Source organism: Protopterus annectens, chromosome 8.part0 (genome assembly GCF_019279795.1).
Source record: "Protopterus annectens isolate FY-2018-M chromosome 8.part0, PAN1.0, whole genome shotgun sequence".
Taxonomy (NCBI): domain Eukaryota; kingdom Metazoa; phylum Chordata; order Ceratodontiformes; family Protopteridae; genus Protopterus; species Protopterus annectens.
This window is the reverse complement of record NC_056741.1, coordinates 772,715,928-772,738,677: the sequence shown is the minus strand read 5'-3', so window position 1 is coordinate 772,738,677 and position 22,750 is coordinate 772,715,928.

The window sequence follows — 22,750 nt, the reverse complement described above, 5'->3', positions numbered from 1 at the left end:
GACAAATGACAGGACTCCCAGCCTTCGAAGGTTACGAAACATAATGGCAAAGAGGAAGCATAATTGTATGGGTAACCAAATACCTAAGAGCAATACAATGTTAACTGCTTTGAAAGTGATGATAAAATTGATTGTACCATTATGTGATGCAGTACGAGTAAAGAAACAATACCAATAACAGGAATGTATCATCTTGAAAGTCAGCTAGTCATAAATTTGATGAAGTATTACATTTTGTATACATGTCTAAGGCAAATGGTGGATACCTGCTAGGAGTTTCAAACCTGCCAGGAACAACACAGGATACAAATGCTTGTACAACTTGGTAAAGGAAATTCCAAACATTTGTTTTGAAAATCATAAGAAAATTATTAGAGAACCAACAAGAAATAAAAACATAGTAGATATTGGGTGTTTACTATTGACTGAATCAGTTGAGGACTGTAGTTTTACACCTTCATGAGATGTGACCACACTATATTAAAAGTTGTGATACCAGTCAGTAGTAATGTCATAGATATGAAAGAAGTCAAGGGTATCAGGTTTGTATTAGATTATTGGAATGCAGAAGCTTGGTTAGCTGAGGTAAAGTGGCAGCAGAGATTTGAATAAAAGAGTTTTATAGAAATATGGCAATTCGTAAGTGACGGCTTAAAATATTTTAGAAAAAAACAGCAGTGATTAAGGGAACTGCAAGAATAAACAAGTTTAAGGGATTTAAGGTGAAGAGGGAGAAAATGTTACTAATAACATATAAGTAAGTTTAATGGATTTATGAGGAAAATTAGAAAATGTTTATAATAAAAAAGAATATAACAAGTGGAAAATCTTGAGAAATAAACTTTATGAAAAGGAAATCAAGGCACAGGTGAACTAAGATCAAATCAGCTATGAGGAAAGATTATCAAAAGAATCTAAGAGACAACAAAATAAGCTTCAGTAGAAACATAAAACAATCTAAGAGGAAATCAATATATATACAGTCTCTAAATGAAAGAGACATAATTTTGTATGCAAAGGACACTGTTAAGATCTTCACAAAACATGTTAAAACATACTGTACACACTCAGGTTTTAAAATCAAAGTTAAAAATAGTACTATGGAACAGAAACTAATATAGACTTTTTCACAAAAGATATTCTTAAACTAGTAACGGAAGTAGATATTGGAATAGTTACAGAGCCTTGTGGGGTGTCAGTCTGAATCTCAAAACTTTAAAAGGTGCTATCAAAAGAGCCTTAAAATTATTATTTGACAACTACATTAATATGTATGAAATTCAACAATCTTGTATCAGGATGATTTTTAAGGGAAAGGGTAAACTCAAATAGATTAATATATATAAATCAATTAACCTCTTTTCTTGTACAGGGAAAGTAATGGAAGTAGTTGTGCTTACTTTACTTCTGAGAGTACTACAGAAAACTGGAATTACCAAAGTCCATCAACGTGTTTTTACCAAAGGGAGATCTATTACAATATGCAATCAATATTGCTATAGTTGCATCACAGCATCACTTGACAAGTAAACATCTTCCCGTGTACTTTATATCGATTTCACAGGAACTTTTGACTGTTTTGAACTGAGTGGATGGGGAATAGGAAATTTACACCTGGCCTTGCACCCATGTCTCTTAAGGACAGAGGTAGCTTATAAATGTCTGGCCCTCAATGTCCTATTTGCATGCAGGACATCATTATTCTTTTGGGAAAACTTGGCTAGGCTTAGAAAGGCCCTGTGGTTTGTTAGCCTAGTAACAATCTATGAGTCATCAGACACTGATAAACAAACTATAGAATGTTGGTCTGCCATATTATATTTTGTCATGGCTGACTGAATAAACAGAAGAGAATGGGAAGCCAGCTAGAATGAAATAGATGGTGGGAGACAGGGTTATGGTAGACAGGTCATTCAGTGTTCTATTTTAGGTTCCTATCTGTTTCATGTATAAGTAAGCAAAATTCCAGTGTAACATAAAACTTTTCATGTTATTTGCTGCTGATTTAACAATAGGGAAAGTAGTAAATAATGACTGTGAGATTGTACAGAATGCTTTAGATGATATCAGTAAATTGACTACAAATACTTCACAATTTGTAAGATCAAATAAAACAAAACAAAACTGTGCTTTGGATGGAACTCTCCATATAATTATGAGATCAAATAAAAAATATACATGTAAGGACTTAAGCAGTAGTAGGTAAAAAAATAATTTTAATTTGCTTGTGGAGCACTTAATAAAGGAATGTTAGCACAAATGTTAGCAGTATTAAGCACTTCCTAACCTTCAGTAGACAAAACATGATTTAATGGGTCTTTATGTCTTTAATATGCCAACGATTAGTATATAATAACATGCTGTGATAAGCATTGCCTAAAGAGAAAGTTAGCCAGCTAGAGAGTACAACAAAGATTAACTAAAACTAGTCAGGGAGTTAAAACAATACCTTATAATGAAATATTACAAGAAATGATCCTTAACTCAGCAACAGATGGAATAATAAGAGTGATCTTATTGACTGCATACAAAGGCTGTAATGATGCTTAGCTTTGGAAATGCTTGTGCCTACAGAGTAGCAGTAGGGAGAATTTATATAAGTTACAAAGAGCTATCAGATGGTTCTCTGAATGGGTGGTTAGAGACTTGGAACAAACTTCCAATGGAGAAAAAGTTACTTATACAATGGGTATACTTTTTATCAGCATACACATACATAAATCTATATAGAAATATACATTACATATGTGATTATAAATACATACACACACATCGTATCAATATTACCATAACACATAGATTAGTACTGTTTTTTACGTAATCTTATGACATTACTTACGGTCAAGTTTTTTAATTGAGTCGTCTCTTTAAGGAGGTTATGATCAATTATGCAATTTTTGATTTAATTGAACAATGAAAGCAATTAAAGCGGTTATATAAGGACCAGATTTTTGTTGTAGCATTGTTCTGAAGAAGTCCGAGTGGTCGGACGAAACCTAGGTCGACGCATTTTGTTTCTTGTTCGTAAGATTAAAGACATCTTTTAAACTACAGCATCTTGGAGCGTTTATTGACCTTTAGCAACTTTTCGTTACTGTGGATTTTTGGTATTTTTTGCATCACAACACACCGGCTGGGTATTGTGCCATTCATCCTCTAGTCTTTTGTGTTAGTGTATTCGGTTCCCGGTGCAGTTCAGTGGTGTTTGTCATGGAGGATGGAAACGGCGCGATCGAGGTGGGCGTGTTGTTAAGAGAAATGAATGAGCAGTTAAAACATCACACTGCTCTTATACATGAACTCATGTCTAAATCTAACTCTACCGTGGATAATTCACCCTTGGATAGTTTGGGTTTACCGCTTACCCAAGCTTCTCCATCGCCTTCTGTTTCAGCTTCAACTGGTACCGGCACTTCGGTTTCGAGAGGTGCCGACAATACGGAAGTACAACGACAGAACAGGGTGAGATTTCATGACCGAGGTCAGCCGGTCAATACCACTTCTTGGAAATCTAATAACTACTCTTTTAATTCACCCACGGTTCGAGAACCAACAAATACCCACATACCTAAAGGTAACTTGAAAGAGTTACTTAAACAATTTGAAGTGAAACTCTTCAGGTTAAAGCGTACACAGATGGAAAATGGGTACTTGCGTAGGAATGTTGAATTAAGGCAAGTACCCAAAGGGCTCAGACTTTGGAGATATCCTAATGGTAGTGAGCGGGAACCTGATATGCTCAAAGAATTACATGAACTCTTTAATAACACTGGTTTGGCCCTTTTGGAAATAATGATCAAATATAATGACAAAAAAATCGAATCATTATTATTAGACATTGAAGAGTTGAATAATAACATTAGTCAAGATCTTTTGTTTGATCACTACTACACAAACTATGTCAACATTATTCAAGATGTTGAACATAGTTGTGATATTTTGTATCAAAAAAAACAGAGTAAAATTAAGAGAGACTCTAAGATATACGCATCCGGGATGGTTTACCCGAAATCACAACCATTGACTCGTGAACACGCTAAGAAAACAGATAGGACCGAACGGTTGGACGAACTTGATGACATCACTTCCCCTCCACGGCTAACCACGCATGTAGAACATCAAGCAAGTAGCCCGAGTTACATTGATGGTCTTAGAAGATCCAAGAGACTTAGGGGTGAACATACATTTGATGAGAACGAAGAATTCGAGAATACAGGTATTCGTCCAAGGAGAGATGCGGATTACTACAGGAAAGAGAATTATTCAAAAAACGAGTGGCGGACGCGCAAGTAGCCGATGGCGTCCACCACTACACGGTACTTGGTAAGAAACTTGACTTTCCTTACACCGCACAGAATGGAGCGTTATTGCCTGGTTGTGTTTGTTCTGATGTTAAAGTTTTAAACAGTTTTGCCCCTATTCTACATCAAGATTTCATTTGCGGAGCGGAAGCTTCACACACACTTAATTCAGACGATGGTTTGTTGTGTGGAGATTTTTTGGACAGGAATCAGTCTTTTTCGCACGAGTCCTTTGTGGGCTTGACTGTTCCTCCACTGTATGACATAAACTCAGCGAATGTGTTGGACAATACGGACAGCATGTGTTCGCTATGTGATCTTTCAATATATGAATATAATGAGATATTACCTACACTTGACACTAGTGTTGTTCAACTTAATGTAGGTGATACATGTAGTGATTTGACGAATGTAGTTAATGTGGATTTTGAATTAAATTACAACACTAACATTCCCACTGATAACAGTTACAATGATGAAAGTGAATGTATACTTTTTTCTAATCCTACAATAGTCGAGAACGACCAAGGAGACTTCAAATTATATAATTATACACAGCAAAGTTTTGACACAGAGAGTGTTAATTTGATTTCTAAAGGGTTCAGTTTTGTCCCATGTAGGAGAGGTAACATTGTAAACACAATTATAGATCTAAAATTATTTACTCGTAAATTAAATTTAAAAATGTTATATAACAACAATTCTTGGGATATTAATACAATTAACAAACCCAGTCTTTCCAGACCTAGCACTTACAACCCCCCCAATCACGAAAAAGTGGCTTTTTTTGAGAAAGTCACAGAAAATGATTTAAGGGAATTGTTTAAGAAACATAACAACAAGCAACTTCACCACAACATGACCAAGAGAGAGGAAAGGATACTTAAAAACATTTTATCCACTAAAAGTATTAGAATTATGAAGCCCGACAAGGGCAGTGGAGTGGTTATTGTTGACCATCATGATTACGTAAGTTACATGAATGCCATGTTAACTAGTGACGTATACGAGGAAGTTAGTAGAAATGAAATAAATACAGCCCACAAAAGAATAGACACGACACTTTATGACATGTTGCATCAGGGTGAGTTAGATGAACACGATTGGCGGTTTCTACACAATGAATACCCAGTTATAAGTGGGATTTTTGGTATCCCTAAGATACATAAGGGGTTGGACAAGTTGCAATTCAGAGCAATTGTCGATGGTAAACGTAGCAAAACTCACTTCATCAGCCAATACTTAGATCATTATTTTAAACCTGGTATTGAATATTTTGACCACATACTTAAAGATTCGTGGGATTTTTTATCCAAGATTAATTTGATTACATTTAATTATGGGGATACTTTTATCACATTGGACATTTGTAATTTGTTTACAGTGATTCCCCACGACCAGGGTTTGGAATGGCTGGAGGAGCAGTTGTTTTACACCAATTTATATGACCAAAACAAAATCAATGTACTCACCAAGCTTATGGGAGTTGTTTTAAATAACAATTTCATTTATTTTGATGGTGCATATTATAAACAAAAGAGTGGTGTGGCTATGGGGGCAGCTTGTGCCCCCAATTTTTCCAATTTTGTCTTAACATATTGGGAAACAAATTATTTGTTTAATTCAGAGTTTTTCACACACGTTAAGTTTTATGGTCGTTTTTTAGATGACTTATTTATGGTGTGGAGTGGTGAACAGGTAGAGCTTAAAGCCTTTATTGATTACATTAACAATAGTGTTTGGTTTTTACAATTTACATTCACTATTAGTCAGGAAAGTATAAGTTATTTGGACGTTAAATTAACCTTTGATAAAAACATAAACAGGGTGACGTCCAATATTTACAGAAAATCCACTTTTTCAAATTCATATTTACACTACGACAGTTGGCACCCTGACCACCAGAAAAGAGCCGTGGTTAAGGGCCAATTGGTCAGGGCTGCCAGAATGGTCAGCGAAGAAGTGGATTTCAATAACCAAGTACAATTTATTATTGGACTTTTTCAAAACCGTGGTTATCCACGTGATTTTTGCACAAGTATAGCAAATGAAGTAATTAATAAAAGGGAAAATGGTTTTTACAAGGCTCTAATACATAATAACGTTGACAGTAACACACAAATTCACCATATGGGTAACAACAGTAGCACCACACACAAAAATAACAATTTTGTGGGTAATGGTGTACCCCTTTACATTACTACATTTAATGACACATTTGAAATGGTGAGGAGTATTGTTAAGAAGAATTGGAATTTCATTAAATTGGATAACCAAATGGGGGAATTTTTTAATGGTAATATTACTTACATATTTAGAAAGGACACATCATTTAAAGAGCTATTTGAGGGTATTAACACAGGGGTTTTGAGTTTTTCAAATAAACCCAAGGGAAGCTTCAACTGTGGAAGGTGTTCTGTATGTAAACACATTGTTAACACCAACCACACTGTGACCATTAATGGACAAAATGTACGGATCAATCAACATATAAACTGTTACACACGTAACGTCGTTTACATTGCAATATGTCAAAACTGTGAAAGTTTTTACGTGGGGAAAACTTGCAGGTTGTTACGTGACAGGATTAAAGAACACTTACTGGACATTAAGAAGTTGAAATTGACCAATGCACTAGCAAGACATATTAATCAATTTAACACTCACAGTTTTAAATTCATGGGGGTATTTCATCAGGAGTTGGACCCGCAGGGCAAGACCACTAAACACAATCTTGATATAGTGGAATTAAAAATGCAAATTTTATTAAATGCCAATCAACACCCGGGTCTAAACGAATACATTACCATCAAACCCATTTTATGGTTACATCACATCAAAGGTACTTAATACGTACCAATAGACCAGTTTGGGTCTTCACACATATTACATCATACATTTGAAGCCACCCCATTGACTTTTTAAAGTTTTTAAAGTTTTTTAAAAAAACAGGTTTTATCTTTTCAAAAAAAAAAAAAAAAAACAGGTTTTATCTTTTCAAAGATGTTCAAGGGAATGTTTCTGAGAATGTTTTTAAGAATGTTTTGCAACATTTTAGCACATGAGCACTTTAGAGATTAACGGTTACAAATTCAATTTTAATTTTACTATTATGTTGTTCATTTTTTATTACGTCGTTTGTTTTCAAATTAAGGTTTATAAGTTGTATACATATTTATTTACACATGTGTCCATTTACATATCCATAGACTTCGGTCTACACCTCAGACTCAATATATGAGGGTAGATGGCAGGTGACACATATATATATATATATTCTTCATTTAATAATGTAATTTATATTGGAAATTTAATCTTATGATTTATTATTTATTGATTATATGTTCAGGTATTCCATTTATATATATGTGGGTATTTATTTGGTTCATTGTACAACATTTTTATCCAATGAATCATTTAATGAATTATACGTACATTTATTTACTTAATTTTTTTCACAGGTTACTTACATGTTTTTTTAAACTATGGACACTTCATCAAGTTACTTATACAATGGGTATACTTTTTATCAGCATACACATACATAAATCTATATAGAAATATACATTACATATGTGATTATAAATACATACACACACATCGTATCAATATTACCATAACACATAGATTAGTACTGTTTTTTACGTAATCTTATGACGTTACTTACGGTCAAGTTTTTTAATTGAGTCGTCTCTTTAAGGAGGTTATGATCAATTATGCAATTTTTGATTTAATTGAACAATGAAAGCAATTAAAGCGGTTATATAAGGACCAGATTTTTGTTGTAGCATTGTTCTGAAGAAGTCCGAGTGGTCGGACGAAACCTAGGTCGACGCATTTTGTTTCTTGTTCGTAAGATTAAAGACATCTTTTAAACTACAGCATCTTGGAGCGTTTATTGACCTTTAGCAACTTTTCGTTACTGTGGATTTTTGGTATTTTTTGCATCACAACACACCGGCTGGGTATTGTGCCATTCATCCTCTAGTCTTTTGACTAGGAGAGTTGCACAATGGAGAAAATTAGCCCACGATGTTGTACAATATATAATTGATGGTTCACAAGTTTTTCCCTTAGTAAAGGAACACAAAAAGGACATATAGATCTAGCACTCACCTCATCTTTAAGTTGAGGAGAGGAAAAAAAAAACTCTTCTTAAACTGTATCAAACTGCTTCCAGCAAGTAGCTGCTACAGCTTTTGCTAAACATGGAGAGCTACAGTGCTTCAGTTCTCACTGTAAATGCAATACTAGCATTCAGTGTCAGTAATTCAATGAAGACCAATCAGGATCTGATAGGTGCACCCCCTAACACTTTGTGCTTGAGGCAGCTGCCCCTTCACTTCACACCAACTATACCTCTGATTTTACTCACAGACATTCATAATTTAGGGAAAAGGCTGATTTTACTTGAAGACATACTCATTTCAAATGAGACAGCTATTGCAATTATTACTGAAACGTGTATTAAGACAAATGACAGGACTCCCAGCCTTCGAAGGTTACGAAACATAATGGCAAAGAGGAAGCATAATTGTATGGGTAACCAAATACCTAAGAGCAATACAATGTTAACTGCTTTGAAAGTGATGATAAAATTGATTGTACCATTATGTGATGCAGTACGAGTAAAGAAACAATACCAATAACAGGAATGTATCATCTTGAAAGTCAGCTAGTCATAAATTTGATGAAGTATTACATTTTGTATACATGTCTAAGGCAAATGGTGGATACCTGCTAGGAGTTTCAAACCTGCCAGGAACAACACAGGATACAAATGCTTGTACAACTTGGTAAAGGAAATTCCAAACATTTGTTTTGAAAATCATAAGAAAATTATTAGAGAACCAACAAGAAATAAAACATAGTAGATATTGGGTGTTTACTATTGACTGAATCAGTTGAGGACTGTAGTTTTACACCTTCATGAGATGTGACCACACTATATTAAAAGTTGTGATACCAGTCAGTAGTAATGTCATAGATATGAAAGAAGTCAAGGGTATCAGGTTTGTATTAGATTATTGGAATGCAGAAGCTTGGTTAGCTGAGGTAAAGTGGCAGCAGAGATTTGAATAAAAGAGTTTTATAGAAATATGGCAATTCGTAAGTGACGGCTTAAAATATTTTAGAAAAAAACAGCAGTGATTAAGGGAACTGCAAGAATAAACAAGTTTAAGGGATTTAAGGTGAAGAGGGAGAAAATGTTACTAATAACATATAAGTAAGTTTAATGGATTTATGAGGAAAATTAGAAAATGTTTATAATAAAAAAGAATATAACAAGTGGAAAATCTTGAGAAATAAACTTTATGAAAAGGAAATCAAGGCACAGGTGAACTAAGATCAAATCAGCTATGAGGAAAGATTATCAAAAGAATCTAAGAGACAACAAAATAAGCTTCAATAGAAACATAAAACAATCTAAGAGGAAATCAATATATATACAGTCTCTAAATGAAAGAGACATAATTTTGTATGCAAAGGACACTGTTAAGATCTTCACAAAACATGTTAAAACATACTGTACACACTCAGGTTTTAAAATCAAAGTTAAAATAGTACTATGGAACAGAAACTAATATAGACTTTTTCACAAAAGATATTCTTAAACTAGTAACGGAAGTAGATATTGGAATAGTTACAGAGCCTTGTGGGGTGTCAGTCTGAATCTCAAAACTTTAAAAGGTGCTATCAAAAGAGCCTTAAAATTATTATTTGACAACTACATTAATATGTATGAAATTCAACAATCTTGTATCAGGATGATTTTTAAGGGAAAGGGTAAACTCAAATAGATTAATATATATAAATCAATTAACCTCTTTTCTTGTACAGGGAAAGTAATGGAAGTAGTTGTGCTTACTTTACTTCTGAGAGTACTACAGAAAACTGGAATTACCAAAGTCCATCAACGTGTTTTTACCAAAGGGAGATCTATTACAATATGCAATCAATATTGCTATAGTTGCATCACAGCATCACTTGACAAGTAAACATCTTCCCGTGTACTTTATATCGATTTCACAGGAACTTTTGACTGTTTTGAACTGAGTGGATGGGGAATAGGAAATTTACACCTGGCCTTGCACCCATGTCTCTTAAGGACAGAGGTAGCTTATAAATGTCTGGCCCTCAATGTCCTATTTGCATGCAGGACATCATTATTCTTTTGGGAAAACTTGGCTAGGCTTAGAAAGGCCCTGTGGGTTGTTAGCCTAGTAACAATCTATGAGTCATCAGACACTGATAAACAAACTATAGAATGTTGGTCTGCCATATTATATTTTGTCATGGCTGACTGAATAAACAGAAGAGAATGGGAAGCCAGCTAGAATGAAATAGATGGTGGGAGACAGGGTTATGGTAGACAGGTCATTCAGTGTTCTATTTTTAGGTTCCTATCTGTTTCATGTATAAGTAAGCAAAATTCCAGTGTAACATAAAACTTTTCATGTTATTTGCTGCTGATTTAACAATAGGGAAAGTAGTAAATAATGACTGTGAGATTGTACAGAATGCTTTAGATGATATCAGTAAATTGACTACAAATACTTCACAATTTGTAAGATCAAATAAAACAAAACAAAACTGTGCTTTGGATGGAACTCTCCATATAATTATGAGATCAAATAAAAAAATATACATGTAAGGACTTAAGCAGTAGTAGGTAAAAAAATAATTTTAATTTGCTTGTGGAGCACTTAATAAAGGAATGTTAGCACAAATGTTAGCAGTATTAAGCACTTCCTAACCTTCAGTAGACAAAACATGATTTAATGGGTCTTTATGTCTTTAATATGCCAACGATTAGTATATAATAACATGCTGTGATAAGCATTGCCTAAAGAGAAAGTTAGCCAGCTAGAGAGTACAACAAAGATTAACTAAAACTAGTCAGGGAGTTAAAACAATACCTTATAATGAAATATTACAAGAAATGATCCTTAACTCAGCAACAGATGGAATAATAAGAGTGATCTTATTGACTGCATACAAAGGCTGTAATGATGCTTAGCTTTGGAAATGCTTGTGCCTACAGAGTAGCAGTAGGGAGAATTTATATAAGTTACAAAGAGCTATCAGATGGTTCTCTGAATGGGTGGTTAGAGACTTGGAACAAACTTCCAATGGAGAAAAAGTGAAAGCCTGACAATTTATAGAGGTGAGATAGATGTGACATAAAGCCCTGATAGATTTGAAATGTTGGCAGTCTGATGGCCATTTAGCTTGCTGTTAAATTTGTTGTATTTGTTATTTGTATAAATGAAGAGTCAATGATGAGGCTTTGGAGATTATGATTTTACATTCAGAAGGAAAGTGTGGCTCATGCAGATATTTTACCTCAGACTGTATCTTTCACAGAAAGCCAAGCACTTGTGTGACGCCCCTGCACTGGCCCAGTAATCAAGGAGCCTCAATCCTCACCACTAACACCAGTGAGGGATGTGTACATTGGAAGGATATCAAGTACACACACAGTAAAGTACAATTTCCCTTAAGAGCACACAGAGATCACAGTCAGTCTGGGGCTGGTTTCTCCCTCTCTCTCCAGATCCCCAGTAAGACTCCCCACTGGCACAACTATAGGGTTAAGATCTCAGATGAGTGGTCAAGCCAAAACCTCCAGCACCCTCTCTGTCGAACCAGTGCTTCATGTCCCTGCTCAAGTAGCTCACACACACACACACACACACACACACACACACACACACACACACATACACACACACACGCACACACGCACACATGCACACACACACACACTTTGAGATTTGGTTTATATATAAACATGCACACTCCTGGGGAAGGCTGGCACATGTTCAATAGCTATGCCTCCTTCTGCCCAGACTATATGGTAGTACCACCTGCCACCAACCACCCTTATCAGCTACTAAGGGCACTTACAAAGGGTAACCAATTCTACTGTGTAATGTTACTATTATCCAAATGGTAAGTGTGTCCAAGACTTTAAGGCTATTTTAGAGTGGCCTGTACAGTGTTACTAAATACATGCAAGTACTCTAAGACCTTAAATATCTCTAAACAAAACCAGCCACAATTAAAAGGTTTAAGTATATTTAATAATAAATAATAAAAGCACAAGACAATACTCATTAACTCAACACAGTGACAATAGAGTTCAGAATCACAGGAAATATTTTAAACCAACATTGCAGGACAGTCTCACATGAATACAGCAAGCATCTAGGCTAATCTTGCTATATTCCTATCTATCTCTAAGAGAAATACTATAATCTAAGTCTTACTTACAGAGCAAAGACAAGTGCTGGTGAGAGGATGTCAACAAGTCCAGAACAAGATACAAAATGCACTGACTTTCTCTCTGAGATAGTTCTTAAGGCACTAACAAAAATTTCTGCTGGGTCATCTCAGATTACGTCATTTGTGTCAACTCTGCTTTTAGTTTCCAGGCCAACAGGAACTTAAAATATAACACCTCAGTGTTAAGAATACTTATCTCTTAGAAGCTGACACTTATCTCTTAGAAACTTGCCTGGAACAGGAAATCGTAAAACTTATACCTTGGCAACCTGTAATTATTTCTGTTTCCAAACAATAGAAATAATTTCTAGCTGCAGACATTCCGTCTCTTAGCTGAGATTAACTTTATAGCATATCGTAAAACTCTTTACTCATTTTCTTAGAGTTTGCAATTAACTCTGTATATTCCAGCCTTTACCATCAATACATACATTTGCATAGGCATGTAGTTTATACACATTTCTGCTCTTTTCCAGCAGAGTGCACTGCGGTTACATTCTTGAAGGTCAGTACAGAGCATACAGTTTTCTTGTATTTCTAAGGCAAGCATACAAATCATATTGCTATTCACAAATGACATAAAATGATTTACAAAATTCTAGCTGGCTAGGCTGGCAGCCTTCACAATCTTCCCTCCTTGAAAACTCAAGCTAGTTTTTCAAGTGACCCTTGAGAAATGTTGCTTGAGAGGCTTGAGTCTATCTGGGAATACCTTACCCCATTCCCTGTCTTGAGAACCCATCTGCATTGGCATTGCTAACACCACTGTGGTGCTGCACTGTCGTATCATATGCTTGGAATCCTAGGCTCCACCTTAGTAACTTGGCATTTTGCTAGCTGGCTCGATGTAACCATGTTAAGGGATTGTGATGTGTAACTTCAGTGAATTTCCTTCCATACAGATAAGGCTGAAGTTTCTGCAGTGCCCACACTATAGGTAGACATTCCTTTTCTAAAGCTGCATAGCATTCCTCCCTGGGATGGAGCCTATGACTGAGATAAACCACTGGGTGCTCTTCTCCCTCTGAAGAAATCTGGCTAAGTAGAGCCCCACCCCATGGTTCAAAGCATCCACCTGCAAAACAAATTCTTTGCTGTAATCTAGACTAGCTAAAACAGGAGGTCCTCCCAAAGCTTCTATAAGCTTCTAGAATGTCTGCTCACATGTTGGTGGCCACACTACCTTAACTGGCCTGTTTTTCCTTGTCAGGTCTGTGAGGGGAGCAGCTATGGTACTATAACTGGGAACGAACTCTCTGTAGTACCCTGCTATCCCTAAAAATGTCCTCACCTGCTTTTTGGTAAGAGGTGCAGGCCATGCCTGAATGGCTTCTACTTTGGCAAGTTCTGGCCTGATCTTACCACTCCCCACTCTATGTCCCAGGTAGGAGACCTCTGCCATACCAAAATGACATTTGCTGGGCTTAATAGTCAACCCTGCCCTGTGTAGTTTGCCCAGCACCTCTCTGACATGCTGAAGGTGCTCTTGCCAGGAATGGCTGTAGATGGCAATATCATCCAGGTAAGCAAGAGCAAAATCTCCTGCTCCTGCTAGGATATGATCTACCAGCCTGTGGAAAGCCATGGGACATTTTTCAGCCCAAAGAGTATCTTTGTGAACTCATACAAGCCAAAAGGAGTCACAAAGGCTGACCTCTCTCTCTAGCACTGGGAGTTAAGGGCATCTGCCAGTAACCGTTGGTAAGATCAATAGTAGTAAGATAGCCGCACCCAGCTGTTCTAGGTATTTATATGTCGTAGGCATGTGGTAAGCATCTGACTCTGTGTGACTATTTAGTTTCCTGTAGTCCACACAGAACCTGGTGCTGCCATCCTTCTTTGGTACCAGTACCACTGGGGAGGCCCAGGGACTGCTAGACTCCTAAATTACCCCTAGTTCCAACATTTCCTGTATCTCCTCCATCAGAGTCTTTTTGACTCTCTCAGGCACCCTATAAGGGGGCCTGTCTAATAGACCATTAGGGTCCTGTATCCACATGGTGCTGCACCAGGTGGGTGCACCCTGGTTTCCCAGTGAACATGCCCCCAAACACCTGTAATACTGCGTGGATTTCTCAAATCCGGGTAGGAGATAGCTGCTGGGACACTGCTACCCCTTCCACTGAGGTGTCAGTCCAAGCCTCACTGAGGACATCAGTCACCAGATCTCCTTTGGGCTCCTCTTGCAGTCCACTGCAAATACTCAGCACAAGGGCCTCCCTATCATGGTAAGGTTTCATCATGTTAACATGGTAAAATTTGTGCCACTGCCTCTTGCCTAGCAGTTCTACCATGTAGTTAACATCACTGACCTTCCTTACCACCTTGTAGGGTCCCTCGCAAGCTGCCTGCAGCTTGTTGTGTCCGACAGGAATAAGAGTCATTACCTGCTGCCTACAGAATACTCTCTAGCTTGAGCATTCCTGTCATGCCAGACCTTTTTTTGCTGTTGAGCTTCTGCCAGGTTCTCCTGGGCCAAGCCCATGAGTTCCCTGAGCCTTGTCCTGAGGTTTAGGACATATGCCACAACAGTCACCTTGTGGGATTCACACTCACCCTCCCACTCATCTCGACTTAAATCTAGAGGTCCCCTCACCCTGTGCCCATAAAGTCAAAGGGTGAAACACCTGTGGATTTCTGGGGCACCTTTCTGTAAGCAAATAACAGCTGGGGCAAATATGTGTCCCACTCCCTCTTAAACTAGTCTGCAAATGCCTGTAACATCATCTTGAGTGTAGAGTTTAACCTCTCAACAAGACCATTAGTCTTGGGATGGTAGGGGTGGTCTTTAGGTGCTTCACCCCCACAGTACTTCCACAGACAAGCCAGCAGGTCTGACATGAAATTGGCACCTCTGTCAGTCAGTATTCCTTTTGGGAAACCTACCCTGATGAAAATCTCTAACAAACCAATTGCCACCTTTTCTGCCTCAATGGAGGACAGAGCCACTACCTCAGGATATCTTGTAGCATAATCTACTACCACTAGAATATACTTTTTCCCTGTGGAACTTGGGATACTCAGAGGCCCCACAATATCCATAGCTACCCTCTGAAATGGCTCCTCAATCACAGGCAAAGGCATCAAAGGAGCTTTCACCTTGTCTCCTGCTTTGCTTACCTTTTGGCACTGCTCACAGGTCCTGCAGTACCCTGTTACATCTCTGGAAATCCCAGGCCAATAAAAGTCCTGCATAATACGTCTCTTTGTACATTTTATACCCATATGACCTGCAAAGTGAATATCTTGGGTTTTGGCTACGAGTGCCAGATGTTAGGCTCTGGGCACTACCAACTGCTGTATTCTCTCACACTCTACCTCTGCCTTAGGGGTCCACTCTCTATACAGTAATACTTTTTACCAGTAAACAAATTTCCCCTTCCCTTGAGAATCAGGTGCCTCACTAGCTACCTCTCTCAAGCCTTGTAATGTAGGCTCTGAGAGCTGAGCCTGTCTCAACTCTCTCTTTGTAACCCTTCCCAGCTCCCCTTTCACAGGAAGTCTGGTATCCTCTGACAGCATTGCCTGTCAGCCTGGGAACTACTACTCACCTCTGCCCTACAGTCACTCTGTCCAGGGGAACATCAGTACCCACAAGCAGCTGTGGCTCACCTTCAGTCTCACTGCTACAGGGTAGCTCCCTCCCTGAAGTAACCACCTCACCAGTCCTGGCTGCAAGTGTGTGGTCTGCCTGGGTCTCCCCCTGGCTACCAGACCCACATGCTTGTCTCCAAGCCTGACTGTGTGTAACTGCATGAACACATGGTACTGCATTACCAAAATCATTCCCTATCAGAACATCTGCAGGATGGTAGTTGGGTACCCTTGCTGTCTCAAGACAACCTACTGTTGGCATTTTGTCATTCCCAATTACTGGCTCTCCCACGTTTTGCTCCCCACCTTGCCTCCATGGACATCTATATGCTACATGGCCCAACTGGTTGCATTTAAAACATTTAACCCTAGGTCCTGGATGTGTAACTGTTCTAGTGGCTTCCCCTGCTGCTGGGAGATTCTGCTGGGGCAGTCTGGGCTGCCCACTATGGGTTCCCTTAGACCCATGAGCAGCACTGTAACTTTTGTGTGCAGAGATGCCCTGCTTGCTAGGTATAGGTCTCCCTTCTTCCCCAACTCATCTACATAAGGCATTGTCTATCAGCTAACCAGATTCTCATGTCCTCAGGCAAAGTGCTAAGGGCTTGTTCCCTCACCAAAAGATCTGCCAGCCCCCCAAAAGTGGTGACCTGACATCCATTCACCCACCTATGAAAATAAGTGCTTAGTTCAGCAACATATTCACACACACTTTCATCTGCCTTGCGTCTATGCTCACAAAACTTTTTCCTGTAAGCTTCAGGTGTTAGCTTAAAAAATTCTAGCTAACAATTCTTTGCAGCATTATAAGTCATTAACTTTATAGCATATCATAAAACTCTTTACTTATTTTCTTAGAGTTTGCAAGTTAACTCTGTATATTCCAGCCTTTACCATCAACACATCCATTTGCATAGGCATGTAGTTTATACACATTTCTTCTCTTTTCCAGCAGGGTGCACTGTGGTTACATTCTTGAAGCTCAGTAGAGAACATATAGTTTTCTTACATTTCTAATGCAAGCATACAAATCATATTACTATTCACAAATGACATAGAATTATTTACAAAATTCTAGCTGGCTAGGCTCGCAGCCTTCACAAGTTATACGGGCTAGCAAGCTTTAATGAGTAATATAAATTCCATGTCAAAGAACAACAACACAGCCTGGATATCTCAATTTATACAACAATTTCAATAACCAGCAACAGCATTAATCTAGTTCTGAAACAGCTGTAAAGCAAGTGCATCAGAGCTGTCTTTTATTCTGAATGCATGTGCCATCTCGTGGCATAGCTGTGAATGCACAAGATATTTGTATATTATTATTATAATACATCATTATATAAACTGTGATTTAGCAAAGAAATAATACAGTAATAAGACTCAAGTCTTCAGTGTTATTTTCTAACTAGGAAGGTCAATGTAGACTACCAAGCCTTCAGTGAAACCAGAGTGTATTCTTGCTTTTTCTAGGTAAAAGGGATTCTTTTCTATCTTAAAGGGAAAAACTAATACTTTTCATACACAGAATGTTTAGATGACACAGTGATAGGTAAATATGTAGGTTTCACAGATCATCTATTTTCCCCTTACAACAATCCCATGTTTGGGTTTTTTAGATGCAACTTCCATAGATGTGGCAATGTCTGTAATAACTAACATGCAGGAAACACTGTACCTGTCACAGAACCTTCTAGCACTGTTTAGGTTCACAGACTTGTGCAGTGAAGTGTCTGTGACTCTAGAATCAAAATCTTATTCATATTTACATGCCTCTTCCCGCTGTATGAGATACAGCCTTCAGTTACTCCAAGGATCCTTTCAGGTCTATAAATGTATATCCCCGCACAGACTATCTGTAGGTGCAAGGCTTCTAACCTAAAAAAAAAACTAAAGTCTGCTTCTGAGCCATTTTGAGGTAGCTAGGGGTTATTGCTTCTATAACTGGCAGAAGGAAGTCAAATATGGATCTCAGTCTTCACAATACAATTCTTTCTGTGAAAAATAAACAGAAAATAAACTATAACCATTTGAGCAATAATTCTAAAATTAAATATCAGCATTGTGGAGTAGAGTGATAACGCCCTGATTACAACCCAGCTTACTTGGGATTGATCGTGACCCAGGAGATGAAGCAGCTAGTGAGAGGAGTTGGGAGTGACTGTCCAAGAGTTAAGTTACCATAATGGAGGAAGTGATGTTTTATGACTCGTTAATGTACTGACCCTGGTGGAGGCAGGGGAATACTACAGTAGCATGCAGGTTCAAAATATGGGTATACTAAACAATGTTCATCACTATAGCTACATTCAAAAAATGGGCAAAAGCATACATGCATCAATGGCTGGTGTCATGCATCCCACTTCAGTGGGATGGGACTGCGGTTAGCATAAAGCATAATGCCCAGTGAAACTCTGAAGATAATCCAATGGTACAACCTTGTGTAGTTCTCCAATAAGAAGACAATTAAGTCTATGCTTATGTGTCCACTGCAAGACCAGCCCACCAAACTTAGCAGGAAAATTAAACCCACAAGTGATAAGGATGGAGAGGGTTCCAGCAGACTAGCTGATTGTCAGAAAATCACTGAAGATAAAAACTGCTCAAAGAACATTTTGCAGGTAAAAACTTCACTTCATAAAAATCTTCAGAAATCCTACACAAGACCCATTATCAAAAATAAAAGCACATATCAAATGATACATGGGAAGACTTTTCTTGATGGGTCCTGTGTTATAGTTTGTCTTTTTCATCCTTTACCATTCAGCAAACTTTTCCCAAAATAACCCAACTTAGAGGTGCACTCTTAAATACTGAGATGAATGGACTGATTCATGAATAACTCAGAAAGCACTTGAAGGAGCAAATATGGGTTCACCCTGAGGGACACCCAATTATTGTAAAAGGCCAGAAACCTTTCCCTATACATGAGGGCATGAAGTTCCAAGACTGATGGCCTCAAGAGGAAAGTGCCCTAGGAAATAACCTTCAGTGTTGCTAAGCTAGCATGTTTGAATGGTGGAGAGATTCATCTACCGCTAATGAAGATCAAGAAGGTGACCTTACATAATACTTGGCTGAGGGTAAAGGTGACAAGTTTTAAACTTGACAAGTTCAACTCCTTAGTGTTAAACTCTCTAACTACTGTTAACGATAAGAAATCACTAACAAGATGAAAAGTTTTTATTTGCACATCAATAGTGATTTCATTTGCATGGATGTCTTTCTCCTACACAGTTTTGAGACCATGGAGATAGTATTAAAAAGAAGTGAGTCTGGGTATCTCGACCCCCATAAGAGAGTTACATGGGAGCTTAACTCCTACATACATAAATAAAAACAAATAAATAAATACGGTTTTGATTAGTTGAAACTTTGACCAGTGTATTTTGATCATCAAAGCTTTAGGAGATTTGTACTCAGCTAAACACTTGGAAATCCTCCAGCTGCAGCAGTTCTATAAGAAATTGGTTGATCAGCTGGTGCTGAGGCAAGACCCTGTCCTCTGTTGAGGTCATAATGAACAGAAATAGCTTACATCTGTAGCCTGACAAAGGAATACTTGAGGCCCAAATCATACAGGTGCTTAATGTAAATAAGGACCATCTGTAAGCTACGTGATAGAAGTAGGACATGGTACTAGTCCACCCAAACCAAGAACTGCATCCATTTGGTGGCACAGACCTGTCAAGTGGATGGCTTGCAAGGGGTTTCAATAACCTCTCAGAACCCAAGGTGGCAATAGTTGTAACCCCACCCATGGAAAGCATTCTTCGCTAGGACTGATGAAATTTTACTGTACCAATAAGACCTGTGCAGCTGAAACCATGGCCTTCTTCCCCACAAAGTGGCAACAAGAATAAGGTTTGGCCTTTCTTCCCTGACCTTTGAAATAAGGTATAGAGTCAGTGTAAGTAAGAAGACACACAGGAATTTCTCATGCTGTGGAATGGGGAACACATCCACAGCCACATCCTGCTTCTTCTGCTGCACTAAGCAGAACAGAGTGAGGACTGCATTCTTCTGAGTAAGTGGCAGATAAGTCGTTCACTGGAATGTTCCACTTCTGGAAGATCCGTCTCAGGCATGGCCTCTGAATCTACATCTTGAGGAGAGGACTGAAGTATTAATTCAGTTTATTTACTACACCCTAAATGTGAACTGCACAAAATGTGATTTCCATAGCTGTGTCCCACTTTCAAATGAGCATCACCTTTCAACAGAAGGTGTATGAACAAGCACCCTTTTACCTGCTTAGATATAACACAATAGAGTGGGTATTTAACAGAGCCCAATAAGCAACTTTATTTACAAGGCCCTCATGGGCAAGAAGACTGGCTGAACCCCCAAAAGACTGACATGGAGCCTCTTCTTCTGGGAGAACCATGCCCATTATACTGTGTGAGAGGTAAAGTGAGCTCCCCAGCTGCCAGACAAGTAGGCAATGCCCAACACAGTACTCCTGATTAATTTGTGGAACAAATTTTCTTTAATAAAACAAGGTAATCAGTGATGTGCGATCTGAGTATATGGTAAAAAAACATGGCCATTACAAGTATCTATGAAGTCTTTGGATTCTAAAAATTATGGCTGAGCTTTCTTACTTTATTGTCCATATATTTTCTCAATAGGCTTCAGCATATGAGACATAAAACCAGAGTTTCTCACCAAAATCTAACATCCTGCTACACTAGAAAGTGAAGTGTCACAGGAAAGGACAACTTTAATGTTGAATTTTTAGCAAGCACATCAGCAGATTACAGTCAAGTTTTGACTTCTCAAATGTTACTTCTTGTTCTTTTCCCCATGTCCATATTACATATTTCTTTTTTTCACCTTTTACGTCTTTTTTTAAACACCTTATTATTAAATTATCACTTGTGACATAGGCAATTTACATTTATACAAAAGTAATCAAACTGTATTAACATTAATATATATATTATACTTTAATCTATTGATATATGTCATATAACCTAGGCAACATTACATAAATTATTCAATTCTTGCCCCCCTTTTTTAAATAAGAAACGTCTTTATTAAATAATAACTTATGACATAAGCAATCATACATTTATACAAATGAAAACAAACCACACCTACACAATACTAGTTGCAAGCATTTTATTATTACAAACCATACTGACACATTCCCAGTTGCAAACATTATACATCACTTATAATCTACCCAGTTGTTTTCAGTCAAACATTACATAGCTTATTTAAGTCCTGCTTTTTTAAACCTCATTCATTCCCTGTATGTATGGTTCCCAAAATTCCCATTTTCTTCCTATGTAGTCTTCTACCATTTTGTAAAGATCTCAATACCAGTTGTTTTATCTCGGTTGCTATATTCACTACTTCTAATATAATTGGTTTAGATTTTGATTTACATTTTCTACTAATTGCTTTTTTGGTAGCCACCATAATTAGACTCAGCAAGGCCTTACCATGTCTAAGCAATTCCGATTTTGTATCATAGCTCAGAAAAATCATTGTCCTCTTCACACCAATATGCCCACCCAGCATCTCTGACAGTGCATCCTTCAGGGAATCCTTAAAGTCCACCAATCCACTGCACTCCCAGAAAATACGTTCCCAAGTACTTCCTTGTTCCCCATCACACATCCAACATTTGCTGTCTACCTGAGGAAAAATTCTATGGGGTCTACTTGGGGTATAAAAATATCTTTGTAAACATTTCCAAGCAAAAATTCTAAATCTTCTAGATTTTGTTGCATATTTGGGAGCTACACATATATCCTCCCGTTGTTTCTTTGTGAATTACTTATCCAATCTCTCCTCCCAATCATTTCTAACCTCCTCTGATTGATTCTTGTAGTTATCATGCAATATATTACATGCTTATTCCTTCTTTAATGTCAGCCTCTGTCCTAGATTCTACTAAAAATTCTACCAGTGCTTGTCTTTTATTTAGGACCCCACTATTTCTTTCTCTTTGCCTATACTCAGATATCAATCCTTGATAGGGAAGGCAGTCTCTAATATGCAGTCCAAATAAATTCTTGGCCTCTTCCCATTCTATTATCTTTCCTTCTCTAGTTATTTACTCCCAATACCTTGGTTCCTTTGCCAGTTTTCTCCAATAAATTCCAGCCCCCTCTTGCCTATTGTCTATATCCCTAATTGCAGTCATCCCTATTGGCAGAATCTCCTTTCTCCATTCCCATGTTGGCTTAGTTGTTAGAATACTTTCTGCTGCTTTATAGATATAATATTCTGTATGACTATTGTTATTCTCCATAAAGACCTGCATCCAAACTCCCAGTTTCTCCTTGTTTCTTCAGCTTCACCCCATTTCAACATCATCCCTTTCCACTTTGAATTACAGTTTTCTGGTTATGCTATGTATAGCAGCCTTAATGATGTAGCTCTGAAATACCCCTTCAAATTGGGTAATCCCAATGTGCCCTCTTCTACTGAAAGAATGAGTTTATCCCACTTGACTCTTGCCATCTTTCCCTCCCAGAAAAAGTCCTTCATCTCTCTATTAACTGCTATCCACATCTTCCCCTCTCATTGATAAAAATAAGCCTGCCCTA